General features: G+C 36.0%; 1 pseudogene; it reads right to left on the reverse strand.

The window, feature by feature from the left end:
* Positions 1–1,868: 1,868 nt before the first annotated feature.
* On the reverse strand, positions 1,869–16,451 carry LOC110912473 (annotated as a pseudogene).
* Between the last annotated feature and the right edge of the window lie 187 nt (positions 16,452–16,638).

The raw sequence follows: 16,638 nt of genomic DNA on the forward strand, positions 1-16,638 counted from the left end.
TTCTCTGTTTTAAAAGACTTTTATGTTAAATTGTCTTACTTCTAGGTCATCGACTTCCAAGTTAGTCAAAATCTCAAGTTATTGTTTATATTTGAAGCTCTCGATACAGTTACAACGACCCGTCAAATGGGTCGTCTTTTTTATAGCTTATAGGTTTGCTTAAATGGCCTAAAAAGCCCAAACCGCGAAACGAAACGAAACCAAATCGGTGATAACGGTTCGGTTTGGTTTTATTTTTCAATGGTCCGGTTTTGGTTTTTAGTAACAAAAACCGTACTAACGGTTTGGTTTACGGTTTGACCTAAAAACCGCGAAAACCGGACCGTGAACACCCCTAATGGAGATGGATAGGGTATTGAGGTGTTTGAAATATATATAAAAGTTTAAAGTATATAAAAGTTATGGTTGTTTAAAAAACGAGGGTTGATAAAAGTAGAGAGCAATGTTTTTTAAAATCGGATCGGACATCGAACCGGTTGTCTTACTGGTTTACTGGTCAGACATGATTTAAGAACCGGATGATATATACTAATGATGCTAAGTTTAAGGTAGCGTTTGGTATGCAGGAATGAGAGGTGGAATGGAATGAGTGATTACGAGAGAATGAAGAAAAGAGTGTTTGGTTGGTTAAGGGAATGGAATCACCCATTCCAAAAGGCATTCCATTCCCTCAAAATCATTCCTTCCACCCCCCATGTTTTTTTTCCATTCCATCCCCTCTTGCACCATTCAACACCACCACAACCCACGACCTTCGCAACAACCCACCACCGCCGTCACCCGCCACCACCTCACCCCGACAGCCACCGCCACTGCCGCCACCACCTCACCCCGACAGCTACCGCCACCGCCGCCGCCGCCACCCACTCGCCACCGTTATCACCCACAGCTACGACCAACCACCAACACCACTCGCCGCCGCCGCCCACCAACATCGTCGACGCCACCACCAACCGCCACTGCCGCCACCTTTGCCGCCACCCACCACCAACGACCACCTTGTCGCCACCACCACTGTCGTCACCACCGCACCGCCACTCGCTGCCACCACCACCCATCGCCGCCGCCGACACCCACCACCGCCACCTATAACCACCCACAATCACTACTACCGACCACCACCACCACTCACCGCTAATTTTATTACTCCGTTTTTCTTACCTACCGAACAATACACAATAATAATTCATTCCATTCACATGGTAACCAAACAAGACCTGGAATGGTAATAATCCATTGCATTCCCTCGTTCATTCCATTACCTCGTCCATTCCATTCCTTCATTCATTCCATTACCCCATACCAAACAGACCCTAAGTGTTATATATAATAAGGGATTAAATGTGTAAAGTAACAATAATAATGAATAAAAGTGTTGTAAGTTCTAATTATAAAGGGTGTAACTTAAACTTCTATATAACCTAACTATTGTAAAACAAAATCCATGAGCCGTCATCATCTTCATCACAAACTCTCTCTACAAACCCTCACTATGCCAGTTGTCTCCAGCGACTACTGGACCTTACACTACTCAAAACCACACTTTTCTAGGCACACAATTGCTCCCAACCACCGGTTGCAAATTCGGATCACGTGAGCCGATGTCTTTTACATAAATATGGTGCTTCTTCAACCTGTGTTTGGTTCTAATACTGTCTTGATAATCTGTTTGTAAGTTCAAATACAAAAATTTACTTAAAATAACACCAAACATACAAACTTAATTGCTTTTCCACCTTGTAAATCATAATCAAATTACAAACTCCCAAGTGAATTAATCCCCAAAAGTCATCTTCCCCAAAAACCAACATAACATATTAGAAAACTACTTAAAAACAACAATGACATACCTAGGCCTCTAAAATTACCTAAAACTCAAAAGCCCGCACCTCAACCATCCCCTCGTTTCTCTTTGGGGAATACCAAGCCACCACTTTTGCAGACTTGAGGAACTTCGAGTAATTCAAGCTATATATTATATCATCTATGTGTGGACTCGGTGAATCAAATGCAATCTTTGAATTTACCCTAAAAACAATGGGTCCTGCAATCTGCATGCATATATAAATGTAGACAAGGTCTTCAAAAAGGGTGCTTTTGGATTCTGGTCCCAATTTTATAGCACTTCTACGTGACTAGAAGTCTGATAAGTTTATATAATTTCAAGAATTTATACGCATTTTAACCTCAACAATAGCCATTTTTTTCATATTAAATTAAAAAAGAAAAATAAGTACCTTTGTGAAATATTAAAAAATAAAATAACTTCTAAAAAATTTGTACTTTTTTATAAATTGTTGTTTTTTTAAGTTGGAATTTTTTTAAAAATTTGTATTTTTTTTAAAGTGCAGATTTTTTTTATTATTAAAAAGACGCAAAGCGAAAATTTTAAAAAAATTGCAAAATTTTCTAAAATTTCTCATATAAAAAAAATCACAAATTTTAAAAAATGGAATTTTTGAAAAATTTTATTAAAAATATGAAAATTTTAAATAAAAATACACAATTTTTTAAAAAATCAAAATTTTATAATTTTGTTTAAATAATTTACAAAGTTTATTTAAATAATTTGATTTTTTAATACCTTGTTAATATATTTTGAACTTTTTTTAATAATTTGCAATTTTAAATATAGTTACAAGTTATATAGGTCACAATCCTTATGATTAGAATATAACCATATCCTAAAGTGACCTAATATATACAAATTTGAAAATTAATTATGTTTCTATAAATTTACCCCTATTTATTTTGTAAACAAGAATTGTAACTTGTGTTTAACATCAAAATCAAAATGCTTGAAACTTTCTTATAACAAATAATATATATATAATTCAAAAGAAGAAGATAAAAGTCAAAGATAGCACCTGTTGCTGTAGAATCAGATTTAGTCGGGGAATAACCAAAGAAAACTTTGGAGTGTTTGAAAACCCTTTGACTAAATCTGAAGCCGCTGGCAGATCCAAACGGGCATCCAAGCGAGTGAGATCGCCATAAGATTTACTAAATTTCCCATGTTGAACAGCAAAACAAATTGAACCAAATAAATCTGCACCAAACGGTCTTCTCTTCCCACTTAGCCATGCCTCGCAGGTACCACCTACCAATTATTGTTAATATTCGGGTTAAGAAACCAATAAAATTAAATAAACTAAAATAAAGAACAGTGAGACAAAGCAACATCACTTCAGAGCAATGTTTTAAAAACCGGTCTTTTAATTCTACCGGCTTAGACTAAAAAAAGGTTCAACCGGGTAAACAAGTTTACCATGTATTCTAAAAAATTTACTACTTCAACTCAAACGATAACCCAAGAGTCAACAAAAGTAGCACTATTTTTGTTTCCTACAATATTAAATAAAAACTTTTAGTTACCAATTAATCATGCATACCATAAGTTTACAAAATTTAAACATAAACTATGTTAATCGTTTATATAATGAGGCCTCGTCAATTGAAAAAAAAAAAAAGAAGAAGAAGTAATGTAATCTTAAGATTTATATTTTAAGGGTGAAACATGAGTTGAATGAAATAAACATTATATTCTGAATTAACTAAACTTAAACTATGTTTCCTAAAAGCTCCATATTTAACACACTCAACAAACAAACAAACAAACAAACATTGTAGTGTAAGCTAAGAAACCCTAGAACAAAAAATGGCTAGTCTGAGAAAATCAATGGATGCATCATTTTATGACCTTGACATATCCACTCCACAAACCCTTCACGGCAGTTGTCGGTTGATTCCCGGCGAGCCTACGCCGGTTGACGGATCATACCCCGGTAAACTTAACAGAATTCAACAGCTATGGCTCTTGGGAAGAGGCCTCCCGTTTCTGTTGATGGCAATTTTACATTCTTGAAATAATCTCAATGTATGTTGACTTTAACTTATTTGACTTTGTGATAAGGCAAAGTCAAATGAAAAACATATATACATAAATGCACAGGTCTTTGCCTTATCACAAAGTCAAATAAGTTAAAGTCAACATACATTGAGATTATTTCAAGAATGTAAAATTGCCATCAACAGAAACGGGAGGCCTCTTCCCAAGAGCCATAGCTGTTGAATTTTGTTAAGTTTACCGGGGTATGATCCGTCAACCGGCGTAGGCTCGCCGGGAATCAACCGGCAACTGCCGTGAAGGGTTTGTGGAGTGGATATGTCAAGGTCATAAAATGATGCATCCATTGATTTTCTCAGACTAGCCATTTTTTGTTCTAGGGTTTCTTAGCTTACACTACACTGTTTGTTTGTTTGTTGAGTGTGTTAAATGTGAAGCTTTTAGGAAACATAGTTTAAGTTTAGTTAATTCAGAATATAATGTTTATTTCATTCAACTCATGTTTCACCCTTAAAATATAAATCTTAAGATTACATTACTTCTTTTTTTTTTTTTTTCAATTGATGGGGCCTCATTATATAAACGATTAACATAGTTTATGTTTAAATTTTGTAAACTTATGGTATGCATGATTAATTGGTAACTAAAACTTTTTATTTAATATTGTAGGAAACGAAAATAGTGCTACTTTTGTTGACTCTTGGGTTATCGTTTGAGTTGAAGTAGTAAATTTTTTAGAATACATGGTAAACTTGATTACCCGGTTGAACCTTTTTTTAGTCTAAGCCGGTAGAATTAAAAGACCGGTTTTTAAAACATTGCTCTGAAGTGATGTTGCTTTGTCTCACTGCTCTTTATTTTAGTTTATTTAATTTTATTGGTTTCTTAACCCGAATATTAACAATAATTGGTAGGTGGTACCTGCGAGGCATGGCTAAGTGGGAAGAGAAGACCGTTTGGTGCAGATTTATTTGGTTCAATTTGTTTTGCTGTTCAACATGGGAAATTTAGTAAATCTTATGGCGATCTCACTCGCTTGGATGCCCGTTTGGATCTGCCAGCGGCTTCAGATTTAGTCAAAGGGTTTTCAAACACTCCAAAGTTTTCTTTGGTTACTCCCCGACTAAATCTGATTCTACAGCAACAGGTGCTATCTTTGACTTTTATCTTCTTCTTTTGAATTATATATATTATTTGTTATAAGAAAGTTTCAAGCATTTTGATTTTGATGTTAAACACAAGTTACAATTCTTGTTTACAAAATAAATAGGGGTAAATTTATAGAAACATAATTAATTTTCAAATTTGTATATATTAGGTCACTTTAGGATATGGTTATATTCTAAGCATAAGGATTGTGACCTATATAACTTGTAACTATATTTAAAATTGCAAATTATTAAAAAAAGTTCAAAATATATTAACAAGGTATTAAAAAATCAAATTATTTAAATAAACTTTGTAAATTATTTAAACAAAATTATAAAATTTTGATTTTTTAAAAAATTGCGTATTTTTAATTAAAAATTTAAAATTTTCATATTTTTAATAAAATTTTTCAAAAATTCCATTTTTTAAAATTTGCGATTTTTTTTATATGAGAAATTTTAGAAAATTTTGCAATTTTTTTAAAATTTTCGCTTTGCGTCTTTTTAATAATAAAAAAAATCTGCACTTTAAAAAAAATACAAATTTTTAAAAAAATTCCAACTTAAAAAAACAACAATTTATAAAAAAGTACAAATTTTTTAGAAGTTATTTTATTTTTTAATATTTCACAAAGGTACTTATTTTTCTTTTTTAATTTAATATGAAAAAAATGGCTATTGTTGAGGTTAAAATGCGTATAAATTCTTGAAATTATATAAACTTATCAGACTTCTAGTCACGTAGAAATGCTATAAAATTGGGACCAGAATCCAAAAGCACCCTTTTTGAAGACCTTGTCTACATTTATATATGCATGCAGATTGCAGGACCCATTGCTTTTAGGGTAAATTCAAAGATTGCATTTGATTCACCGAGTCCACACATAGAGGATATAATATATAGCTTGAATTACTCGTTGAAGTTCCTCAAGTCTGCAAAAGTGGTGGCTTGGTATTCCCCAAAGAGAAACGAGGGGATGGTTGAGGTGCGGGCTTTTGAGTTTTAGGTAATTTTAGAGGCCTAGGTATGTCATTGTTGTTTTTAAGTAGTTTTCTAATATGTTATGTTGGTTTTTGGGGAAGATGACTTTTGGGGATTAATTCACTTGGGAGTTTGTAATTTGATTATGATTTACAAGGTGGAAACGCAATTAAGTTTGTATGTTTGGTGTTATTTTAAGTAAAATTTTGTATTTGAACTTACAAACAGATTATCAAGACAGTATTAGAACCAAACACAGGTTGAAGAAGCACCATATTTATGTAAAAGACATCGGCTCACGTGATCCGAATTTGCAACCGGTGGTTGGGAGCAATTGTGTGCCTAAAAAAGTGTGGTTTTGAGTAGTGTAAGGTCCAGTAGTCGCTGGAGACAACTAGCATAGTGAGGGTTTGTAGAGAGAGTTTGTGATGAAGATGATGACGGCTCGTGGATTTTGTTTTACAATAGTTAGGTTATATAGAAGTTTAAGTTACACCCTTTATAATTAGAACTTACAACACTTTTATTCATTATTATTGTTACTTTACACATTTAATCCCTTATTATATATGGGGAAGGTTCATTTGAGAAGAAAATTTAATTGAGAAGAAAAAGAACAAAGGGTAATTTTGTAAAACATTAAATAGTTTTTTTTCACTTATCTCATTTATTATCATTTTTGACTAATTAATTAGTCATAAAGATTATTATCCTCCACCCTAACTTTTTTTTGCCTACACACATCAAAAGTTATCCTACATATTTCGAAATTCATCCTACACGTTGAAATTTATCCTACACAACTCGTAATTTGTCCTACACAACTCGTAATTTATCCTACACTTTAAATTATTTTATTTTATTTTTTTGAAAACAATATATATTTTGAAGATAAGTTACAAAAAATTTAATGTATTAGCTATTAAAGAGGAAGACTACAAATTAATGACCTATGTAGATTTACCAATGTACCATTGTAGTAACATTAAATACTTATATTAAATGAAGTAAATTAAAGCATTCTTATTGGTTGAAATTTGTTTTTTTTTTCTTCTTACAAAAAATTTCTTCTCATTTGAACTCTCCACTATTATATATAACACTTAAACTTAGCATCATTAGTATATATCATCCGGTTCTTAAATCATGTCTGACCAGTAAACCAGTAAGACAACCGGTTCGATGTCCGATTCGATTTTAAAAAACATTGCTCTCTACTTTTATCAACCCTCGTTTTTAAAACAACCATAACTTTTATATACTTTAAACTTTTATATATATTTCAAACACCTCAATACCCTATCCATCTCCATTAGGGGTGTTCACGGTCCGGTTTTCGCGGTTTTTAGGTCAAACCGTAAACCAAACCGTTAGTACGGTTTTTGTCACTAAAAACCAAAACCGGACCATTGAAAAATAAAACCAAACCAAACCAAACCGAACCGTTATCACCGATTTGGTTTCGGTTTGGTTTGGGCTTTTTAGGCCATTTAAGCAAACCTATAAGCTATAAAAAAGACGACTCATTTGACGGGTCGTTGTAACTGTATCGAGAGCTTCAAATATAAACAATAACTTGAGATTTTGACTAACTTGGAAGTCGATGACCTAGAAATAAGACAATTTAACGACGACTGGATGGGGGTGGGTCCATTAAAACAAATGTTCCCTAATGCTTTCAAGTTATCGGCTAATAAAAGCGATACGGTGTCTTCCTGCTGTGAAATCACGGGTAGCCAATGCTTGTGGAAATGGGGTTGGAATAAGGAGCCGCGTACTGAAACCGAATGGCTGGAGGTCGGGAATTTGATGGCGATACTGCATAAAATGAAGCTTTCGGACAAGGATGACAAGTGGGTATGGGGTAATGACGAGGAGGGCACAAGCTTCTCAACGAAAAGCATTCGCAGGGAAATAACACTAAAAGAGTCAGTTTATAGTGATGGTGGTTCTTTTTGGTGGAATTCTTGGGCACCGCTAAAAGTAAATTATCACGCTTGGAGAGTTGAACTGAACAAGGTAGCAGCAAAGGCTTCATTGGCAAATAAGGGGTTACAAATTCCAGACCGTACCTGCAGTAGATGTGGTATGGCCGAGGAATCATGTAACCATATCTTTGTTGATTGTATTTGGGCGAGAAGCGTGTGGTGGAACATATTAAGATGGATGAAAATCCCGATTCTCTGTAATGCGAGTTCATTGGGGGAGATTATAGCTCATGTGACGGCGCAATTCGGTTCCAAACGATGGAGGAAAACGGTTCATTTGGTGACCCTTGGGTGTATATGGCTGGCTAGAAATGACAAAGAGTTTAAAGGTCTGATGGTTCCAGTCAATAGGATTGTGGAGCACATCAAGGAGGATACGTTTATGTGGTTAAAACACAGGGCAAGGGGTGGAGCTTTAGACTGGAAAATCTGGCAAGATTTCGACATTTCTTTGTTAGTGTAATTTGATTTTCCGTTTGTACTTCAGCTCCTTGCTGTTTACTATATTTATATATAGTCGATTGCCGTTCAAAAAAAAAAAAAAACAATCTTCTACTACCTTTCAAAAAATAAACTAAAGTTTTCTACCTTTGAAAAAATCAACCAAAGTTTAAATGTGATGTCTGTTGTCAGCTAACTATACATAGATGTATTTGTACTACTGGCATGTGGCATCAGACTATTTGACTTTATTTACTTTTAAAAGCCCATTAACTAAAATATATGAGTAAATTGCCATTTTAGTCCCTGAGTTTTGTCCAAATATCATTTTGATCCAAATAGTTTTTTTTTTGCATCTGGGTCCCTGACTTTTAGATTTTGTTGCCATTTTGATCATTTTGTTTAACTCCATCCAAAAACCCAGTTTGTAACAGGGGTATTTTGGGGATTTCCTTAAAAAATGTTTTCAGTTGCCATTTTGATCCAATTCCAAAAAATCAATAAAATTCCAAAAAACTCTAAAAATTCTAAAAAATCATAAAAATTCTAAAAAATTCAAAAAAATATAAAAATAAAAAAAATTCTAAAAAATCCAAAAATCATTAAATGTTTCGGCACGAACCGTTTCGACCCGTACCGTTTCGAACCGAACCGTTTCGACCCGTACCGTATCGAACCGTACCGTTTCGACGCGAACCGTTTCGAACCGTACCGTTTCAACCCGTACCGTTTCGAACCCGTACCGTTTCGACCCGTACCGTTTCGACCCGTACCGTTTCGACGCGAACCGTTTCGAGCCAAACCGTTTCAACACGAACCGTTTCGACCCGTACCGTTTCGAACCCGAACCGTTTCGAGCCGAACCGTTTCGACGCGAAGTGTTTCGACCCGCACCGTTTCGAACCGTACCGTTTCGACGCGAACCGTTTCGACGCGAACCGTTTCGAACCGAACCGTTTCGACCCGTACCGTATCGAACCGAACCGTTTCGACGCGAACCGTTTCGAACCGTACCGTTTAAACCCGAACCGTATCGAACCGAACCGTTTCGAACCGAACCGTTTCGACCCGAACCGTTTCGAACCGTACCGTTTCGAACCCGAACCGTTTCGACCCGTACCGTTTCGACGTGAACCGTTTCGAACCGAACCGTTTCGACGCGAACCGTTTCGAGCCGAACTGTTTCGACACGAACCGTTTCGACCCGTACCGTTTCGAACCCGAACCGTTTCGAGCCGAACCGTTTCGACGCGAAGCGTTTCGACGCGAAGTGTTTCGACCCGTACCGTTTCGAACCGTACCGTTTCGACGCGAACCGTTTCGACGCGAACCGTTTCGAACCGAACCGTTTCGACCCGTACCATATCGAACCGAACCGTTTCGACGCGAACCGTTTCGAACCGTACCATTTAGACCCGTACCGTATCGAACCGAACCGTTTCGACCCGAACCGTTTCGAACCGTACCGTTTCGAACCGTACCGTTTCGAACCGTACCGTTTCGAACCGAACCGTTTCGACGCGAACCGTTTCGAGCCGAACCGTTTCGACACGAACCGTTTCGACCCGTACCGTTTCGAACCCGAACCGTTTTGAGCCGAACCGTTTCGACGCGAAGAGTTTCGACGCGAAGTGTTTCGACCCGTACCGTTTCGACGCGAACCGTTTCGAACCTAACCTTTTCGAACCGAAGTGTTTTCGGCTTCGAAACGGTACGGGTCGAAACGGTTAGCGTCGAAACGGTTCAGCTCGAAACGGTTCGGGTCGAAACGGTTCAGCTCGAAACGGTTCGGTTCGATACGGCACGGTTCGGTTCGAAACGGTACGGGTCGAAACGGTTCGGCTTGAAACGGTTCGGCTTCGAAACGGTACGGGTCGAAACGGTTCGCGTCCAAACGATTCAGCTCGAAACGGATCGTGTTCGAAACGGTTCGCGCCAAAACGGTTCGTGTTCGAAACAGTTCGCGCCGTAACGGATTTTTTGGATTTTTTAGAATTATTTGGATTTTTTAGAATTTTTATGTTTTTTTAGGACTTGGATCAAAATGGCAACTGAAAAGGTTTAAATTGAAAAGAGTAACTGGGTTTTTGGATGGAGTTAGGCAAAGTGATCAAAATGGCAACAAAATGTAAAAGTCAGGGACTCAGATGCAAAAAAAAAAACTATTTGGATCAAAATGGCAAATTTGGACAAAACTCAGGGACTAAAATGGCAATTTACTCAAAATATATAAAATCATTTGCTTTATCTTTTTGGTTCTCTTTCCTTCAGCAAGAACCACCTCTTCTACTGTTGTTCGTGGGAAAAAAATGGCATTCATGTTAACTTAAGTCCATCGTCCGGAATTTGTAGACTGATTTTGAAAAGAATTAATGGGTTGGACCGGTAACGTATACCGGCATTTCCAGTTTAATCACCAAAAACTGCCGGTATAATTTACACGCCGGAGAGCTCAAATACCGGCATGAATCGTGCCCCATTCACTACCCCGGTAGACGGTATACCCGGTTCAACCGGCCGGCACATGCCGGTTTTTAAAACCTAGCTAGCTTCACAGTATGAGTTTACTAGAATCAAGAAACTTACCAAAAATTCCAGATATCGTACGTAGCATGCGGGTCTTATATCATAAGCCGTATTGCGAAATTCACCACTTTCTCCTTTAGCTAGAGCTAAATCCTCTTTTGTTTCGGGTATTCTCCAAAGATCTTTACTTTTTTCATATGAAAAAGCAGCTTTTGCACAAACTCCAGGGTTCAAAGAGGCTGGAGGTTGACCATCAACAAAGTCAACTGCCTTGGCAGAACCACCATTTTTATGGATACCTTAAACCCGAATCAGAGACAAGAGACAAACAGTCGAATGATATTGAATCTGGCAGTTCCCAGTATCTACTGTTGCTCGGGCCAAGCAGCTTCCAAAGTAATATCATGCATGATTGGGAAGCTGAATTATGAATAAAAAAAAGAACTGGTATCAGTGAAGAATACAAAAGTGCAGATATTTATTTTAGTTCTAATTATTTAGGTAGGGAGTTTATACAATCAAAAGTTTTCCGCGTTCCAACTATATATATATGTGTGAGTTCCATCTCCATATCAAATAAACAAGACGCGATGTCCGACAAAATGAAACTGTTAAATGACCAAAAGACTTGCCTTTTGAAAGAAAGCACCCTTTCTTGCTTTGGCCTGGCCATCCTTTTCAGCAGTTAGATAAATGGAGGTTGATGCACCCAAATCATGGCGCCAACTGCATAAAAGGACTTATCAATTAATTAGCTTCTTGAATCCGGTGACTCCGCTTTTAAAACTTCTGCTTTAACTGAAGATAACAGGTTTATTGGACGGACGAATCTGCCCAAGCAGTCCAACCCACCTGCACAAAAAAAAAGATCAAGAAACATATTATAACCCCAATTATGGACTGCCAACTCATTTTCTAATTAGGTATTATTTTCTTTGCGAAACCATAAACAAACGTTAAAAATGCTTTAGTGGTCAAAGTTTTTTGGCATGCTGTAATAAATAAAAAAGATTTCTTTTTTTCTTTTAACTTTTCTTGTAAATTATATATATATATGTATTCTTAAATTACTATACCGTAATATGTGATTCGTAATACCTTATTCTACTTATGTTTCGGTCATCAAAACCAATCCACCTTAAATTCATACACGTATTTTAGTGTGGTTCAATATTAAAAAAGGATTCACCTCAAATTATCTATCTATATATAACAATTTACGTAGTTTCTTATGAACAGTATAATAACTTAGCACAATATTTACGTTAATGCCATAAGCCTTTATTTACCACCAACACGCCACCGCCTGCTTATCTCCAAGCCTTTATTTACCACCAACACGCCACCGCCTGCTTATCTCCGTCAAACCCTCACCGCCATGGGTATGACCACCAAATTAAAAGGAAGAGAGATGGAAAACGGGAAGATAGGAATAGAGCGATTCAAAGAGAAAGAGTTAAGAGATGAGAAAGTGTCCGGCCACGGTTGTTCTGCGGCGGCGCCATGGAGGCAACGCCATTGTACAGCGACGATGACGACGTCCGACGGTCTAATAGGTCACTGGTCGTCGTCAAAACAGTACCCAAGGTCGATGGATTCTATGGCTGCAAGGAGATCGTTGAGCATCTAGACGCCGCCTCCTGCGATGCGGTTACGGTGCCCGCAACGTTCTTGCTTACCACGGTTTTACGACGCCGCCTTCCAGATTTGCTGCGATGTCGTCTCTGATTGCAATTCATCTAGGATCCCATGTTCTTCTGCACATCCTCCTCAACTCAAATGCAATGCAATGCAATGCAATACATTTCTTTTCCGATCATCAAGTTCAGGCTTCAGTTAGGCAGACAAATTGCAAATAGTATTATGATTATATGAGTTCCCGTGCAGGTTAGAGATATGATAATCCCTAATTTGTTAATTTTGAGTCTGTTTGATGAATATTGCTCAAATTAGTTTGATGAATTTAAGATCTTGATGAGATACGTGTAGTCCATGATAAGTATCTTCACTAGAATGTTTAAGTTTCTATTTCTTTGCCTTAATAATAGGTTCTCCTAAAGATAATAATTTTGACCCGTTTAACCTATAAACGTGGGTTGTATTTTGCTTCAAAATGGTTCAAAGTTGTGAGAAATTATTAAGAATGCTGCATGATTCCTTAATTCGTTTTGCATCAAACATAAACATTGGATTTTGTTTGTATGAATATGATTCTTTACCCCCCTAATGGTACTACAAAAACATGAAGTTCCTTATTCGGTTCAAATTCCAGTTTGTATTCCGATTTTGAAAACGTCAACCTATGTGAACAGCCCAGGGACCCGTTTAAAACTCAAATTATCCTCTTTATGGGTCTAAATTACTGCATTATATTTCGTTTAATTTGAAGATAGCATCAAGCTTAATAATAAACCTTTGTCATAGATTGACTTTAGCTAACCGTGGATCACTAGCTCAATGTATACCATCTTGTAGACGTGTACAACAGTTTTGTACTTATTATGATTGAAGATTGATAAGTGTTGCAAAATATGATGAACCAGTACCAATACGAATCTTACGAGTTATATCAGGTCTGGTGATGGCAATTTTACATTCTTGAAATAATCTCAATGTATGTTGACTTTAACTTATTTGACTTTGTGATAAGGCAAAGACCTGTGCATTTATGTTTTTCATTTATGTTTCTATGACAAATATAACAATCTGATCAGCGGATTGAAGTATATTCAGAGAAAAAAAAGCCTTATTTCTGCGGATTAAGTGAGGGAAATTGTTCTATTTGAAACAAAAGAGGGGTATTTTTAAAGGTTGGGCTTTTCCGAAAATGCAAAAAAATCATCAGACTTCATCTTCAACAAGCACGGATTCGATTTCAACTTGGGTGAAATGTGCAGATAATCACAACAACAAATTATTTTACCTGCTGAAACTTAATTTCAAAGCATTGGTCTTAGGAATTATCTTTAATGCTTCATATAGTTGTTTAAACTTATTGACTTCTTATTCTCATGGCAGGACTAAAATCTAGCGAATCACTGGAGACTAAAGTTCTATCAAAGGTAGAGTTACCCTTTGCGATTTTTGATATAAGGTCGACATGCAAAAAAGTATCCACACTTAAACTAGGCAAACTTGGTGCCCCAGGCAACTTCTGGGCAACTGAGTTCAAGTATTTTACATTATTAGCATGGAATGCAAGCAACAAATGTTATATTATAAATGTAAAAATGGTTATTTTTGGTCCACTCAAGAATGATGTATTATGTACATATACTTTTAGTGAATATAATATTCGTTTGTATAATGTTCTTTTTCAGGTCTATTTGGCAATGGAAGCTGATGATGGTTTGTGTGAAGGATACTCGCTAAGAGGCATATTAGCATCCATCAACAAACTTCCTTTGGTAAACATAAAAAAAAAAAAAACATTATCTACATTTATTTAGCAACTTATGGTGTAAATGTATTAGCCTATGTTGTTGGAGTATATTCTAATGGTTTTTATTCTCCTAGACAGATTTGAAATTGTAAATGGCAAGAGCCCGCCGCAACGCGCGGGTACGCTTGCTAGTTCGTATGTTTATTTTACGCACTTAGGTATGTTAGTGTCGACCAAAAAACATTTTTTTCTTTGGTTGTTTTGTTTCGCTTTTTATTCGGACAAGGTATATGTTTATTTTATTTCTTTTTGTTTCGGTCACGTTACCCCATCGTTTAGGGTCCACTATTCGGACAAGGTATATGTTTATTTTATTTCTTTTTGTCTTGGTCACGTTACCCCATGTTAAGGGTCCGCTACCCGCAATGTATCTATGTTTAAAAAAACTACGAGTTGAGTCAAATATAATAATACTTTTCATGCTAATGGGTATGTTTGGCAAAACTAGCTGTTGGGTGGAAGCTGAAAGCTGGAGGCTGGAAGCTTCTAGGAGCTTTTTCTTAACAGCTTCAATTAATAGCGTTTAAATATGGAGCTTTTTCTTAAAAGCTTGAAGCTCCTTCAAACAAACAAATTAAGCTTTTCATTAAATAAGAGCTTTTTCTTAAAAGCTTGAAGAAGCTCCTAAAAGCTACTTGTCAAACATACCCAATGTTTTTTTTGTATGTTTCCAGTCGGTCTACGGAGTAAATATTAAACGGAAACAAGTCAATCAAACATAATATGTTTTTATTAACGGTATAATTTCAAGTTAGAAAAAGAAAATACCAATTTCCTCCTGCGAGTTGTTTCATCCAAAGAGACTGGAGAGAGAAAGAACCGGAGTCTTTTTGTGGAGAAGAAGACAAGGGTGGAGCATAAGAAGGAACGACACCAAACGGGAGGCCTCTTCCCAAGAGCCATAGCTGTTGAATTCTGTTAAGTTTACCGGGGTATGATCCGTCAACCGGCGTAGGCTCGCCGGGAATCAACCGGCAACTGCCATTGATTTTCTCAGACTAGGAGGGTGTTTGGGGTTCTTTTTTTTGAGGAAAAAAGGACTTTTGAAGGGAAAAAAGGACTTTTGAGGGTGTTTGGTTTTCCTTTTGAAGGCAAAAGTCCTTTGCAAAAGCTAGAAGTCAAGTTTTTGTGACTTATTTTTTCCAAAAGAACTTTTGGAAAAGTTGAAAATAAGTTAAGCCAAACATGCACTAGCTATTTTTTGTTCTAGGGTTTCTTAGCTTACACTACACTGTTTGTTTGTTTGTTTGTTTTTGTTTGTTTGTTTGTTGAGTGTGTTAGTAGAAAGGGGGTTTCATTTTGGGGATGAGCGCTTTGTTTTTTCTCATTTGGAATTGGAAACCCTAGAATAGATAGATAATAAGATAAAAGGAATAAACCGTTGTAATTATTTTTATTTGGGAGAGATAATAAAATGGTTTGATTTGGCTGTTAAAAAAAAAAAAAAATACACCGTTGCTTGAAATAATATCTAGATATTTTAGGATGGTTAAATTTTTGTGAGAAGCTCCAGCAACTCGGTAAACTCTTGCACTGTATTCTTGAGTTTTTTTTTCCTATAGGATCTATTTAATTTAATAAATCAAAAGTTGGTTGTGCTACATGTTGATATGAGAGTGATTTTAGATGTCAAAATCCCATGTGGCATCACCACAATTAATTTGATTTTCCATCTTTTTTTTCTCTCGATATTTTAGGAAATTAATATAATATTTTATTTCATCTCCCCGTATTTTTTAAACGTTTATAACTTTTTTATACGCTATTTTTTTTTTAAATTGAACATAATAACGTGCGTTTTTTCATCTTTAATATGAGTAGTGTATTGTTATATAAAAATATTATAGAAAAAATACTTGACATTTTTTGTGGTGTTTTAAAGTGAGCGTTGTACGGTGTTTTTGAACTTGGTAAAAAAACTCAGTGTTTGGTGTTTTTAAACTGGACGTTGACACTTCTTACAAGTCTCAAGCCTAGAACGTTTATGACCGAACAACATTATCAGTGCTACCTCGTAAACACGGGGTACATATACTAGTAAAAAAATAAATGATAAAAAATTACTTTGAATCTTCATTCTTGAGTTTTTTGTATATAAGAAATGATGGGAAATGATTTTTAAACTTTGGTGTTTTAAGTCCCAAAGTTTTCTTACCAATTTGGCATGATTTGGATAAAAAAGAAATGATAAATATATAAAATTACCACTTTACCTTTCAATCTACATCTAATAATTGTTTTAAAAAGACTATATTTGTAAAATT

The sequence above is a fragment of the Helianthus annuus genome, chromosome 1 (genome assembly GCF_002127325.2).
Source record: "Helianthus annuus cultivar XRQ/B chromosome 1, HanXRQr2.0-SUNRISE, whole genome shotgun sequence".
In the NCBI taxonomy this organism is placed as follows: Eukaryota; Viridiplantae; Streptophyta; class Magnoliopsida; order Asterales; family Asteraceae; genus Helianthus; species Helianthus annuus.